Source organism: Arachis ipaensis, chromosome B1 (genome assembly GCF_059453495.1).
Source record: "Arachis ipaensis isolate K30076 ecotype BB chromosome B1, ASM5945349v1, whole genome shotgun sequence".
Classification (NCBI taxonomy): domain Eukaryota; kingdom Viridiplantae; phylum Streptophyta; class Magnoliopsida; order Fabales; family Fabaceae; genus Arachis; species Arachis ipaensis.
In genome coordinates this window covers 67,809,291-67,811,620 of record NC_142436.1, presented here as the reverse complement: position 1 = coordinate 67,811,620, position 2,330 = coordinate 67,809,291, and the positions used below count along the sequence as shown (strand labels likewise).

Genomic DNA, 2,330 nt, shown 5'->3' with positions numbered 1-2,330 from the left:
TGGCATTAATGTTATTCATAATGTTATTTTCCATGGTCTGTTGTCTCCGCTCAAAAGATTGTAGTAACTCTTCATTAGGAGATAAAGAAGAATGAGTAAATTGAGAGGTCTGCTGTTGGGTATTCTGTGGTCCTTGGGATTGCCTCAGGTGAGGTGCTTTGTAAGGTTGGTTCTGCTACCTGTTGTTATTATTATTCCACCTCTGATTTCCCTGATTATCTCTGCCTCCTCTGTTATTGTTGTCCCTCCAATTCTGGTTAGAATTGTCCTGCCATCCATGGTTATGATTTCCACCTTGATTGTACCCTTGGTTGAGGCGGTCAGAGAAGTTATGAGTGGATGCCACCATGTTGTCTTCCTGTTGGAGTTGCGGGCATTCATCAGTATAATGGCTATAATCATCACAAATTCCACAAACTCTCAGTGGGACTAACTGTTGGTTTTGCTGTGGTGAAGGAGGTTGAGCTTGCTGAACTTGTTGATTCAATTGCATCTGCTTCAGCAAGTTGGTCATTTCACAGATACTCTGAGTTAGAGCAGTAGTCTCTCTGCTAGAGGATACCTCTGCAACGGCTTTTGAACGGCCTTGCTTCTGTCTATGGTTCCTAGTAGATTCAGCTACGTCGCTGATCAATTGCCATGCCTCATCAGTGGTCTTGTACTTCTTCATGGACCCATTGCTAGCACTTTCCAATGTGGTCTTATCTTGGGGCCTCATGCCCTGCGTGATATAGCTGAGTAACACTATCTTGTCAATCATGTGGTGAGGGCATGCTTCCAGAAGATTATTGAAGCGCTCCCAGTATTCAAAGAGAGTCTCGTTGTCATCTTGAACAATAGTGGAAATATCTTTCCTTAGTTTATCAGTAACTTCAGATGGAAAGAATTTCTCCAAAAACTCTTTTCTGAGCGTATCCCAGTTGGATACATTAGCTAGGGGTTGAGTGTAGTACCACTCTCTTGCTTTTCCCTCAAGAGAAAATGCGAAAGCTTTCAGCAGAATTGAAGTTTCATCTGTAACATCATGCCTGACAGTAGAACAGGCTGCCTGGAAATCTCTCAGGTGCTTGATGGGCTCCTGAGCAGGTAAGCCATGAAACTTGGGCATCAAATTGAGCAATGCGGTCTTTATTTCAAAATCTGTAGCCACCGCTGGGTGATGCGCTTGAAACGGTTGCATTGTAAAATCAGGGGCTCCTTCCTCCTGGATGGTAACTCTCTTAGCTGCTATGTCGTCTGCACGTGAATCAACCGAATCTGTAGAACGGGAGCTGGTTTCTTCCTCAAGTTCACTTTCAGATCCGCCTTCAGAGCAGACTAACCGTCGCCGAGCTCGCCTTATTCGTGAAATAGTCCTTTCAATTTTCAGGATCGAATACTAGCAAGCGCAGATCAGGAAGTGAACGCATCATTTGACGAAAGAAACATGCAGCTCATAGTAGCAAAATAAAATAAAATGCAAATAAATAAATTCTAATTAATAACTTTAGCACTCTATTGCAACTCCCCGGCAACGGCGCCAAAAATTGATGGTGGCAAAAATTAGCGAATTAAAAATTATTAAAATATATACGTTGCAAGTATAGTTCTTAATTCGCCGGAAATCTGCCTATCAATTTAGAAAAGTGTCACAGAAAATTGAATTTAAAATACTGGGAGTATGAATCCCAGGTTGTCTCCCAATGAGTTGCAGAAAAGTGTGCTATTTTATTAATCAGAGGTTTTCAAAAAGGTTTGAATTGGGCAAACAGGAAATTAAATTGGTGAAATTGAATAATGTAAACAAAAACCTTGACTGGGAATTGATTAGTTGGAATCCCTATTATTGTTGGAATGCTCTCAGGATTAATTGACAATTAAAGGTTATCTTGTTTAGTTATCCTTCACTAGGTGAAGGAAAGTTAAACAAGTTGGAATGCTACGTCCGTTCACAAGTTGCAATCCACTTAATTAAAAGGGATTGGTGTTAGTGATTAGAAGGCAATCCAACCATAAACCCAATTACAATTTTTCTTTCAAGCCTTCCAACTCAAAGGTTCCTTTCAATCAATTCCCCATCAAGTTAGGAAACTACTCACTCATTGTAAAGGTAAAATTCATAGCATATAAAAAGGAATTAAGGAAAGACATTGTAAATAAAATTAAAATAGTCAATTAAAAATAAAAGTGATCCTTGTATTAAATAACCCTAAGAATATTCCAATGGTAAAATTAAACAAAGCAAAGAACATGGAAGAGTAGGACCAAGTAAAGAAAACGAACTAGAATGATGAAGTCTTGATGAGGTAATAACTCTTCTCAATATCCCAAACTATGAATGTAAAATAATA

At 39.3% G+C, this 2,330-nt stretch overlaps 1 non-coding gene across 1 annotated transcript; it reads left to right on the top strand.

The window, feature by feature from the left end:
• The first annotated feature begins 754 nt into the window (after positions 1–754).
• Positions 755–862, top strand: LOC148576918 (small nucleolar RNA R71). Its single transcript, XR_015903459.1, has one exon. It is a non-coding gene; the product is annotated as a small nucleolar RNA R71 (small nucleolar RNA).
• Positions 863–2,330: the final 1,468 nt, after the last annotated feature.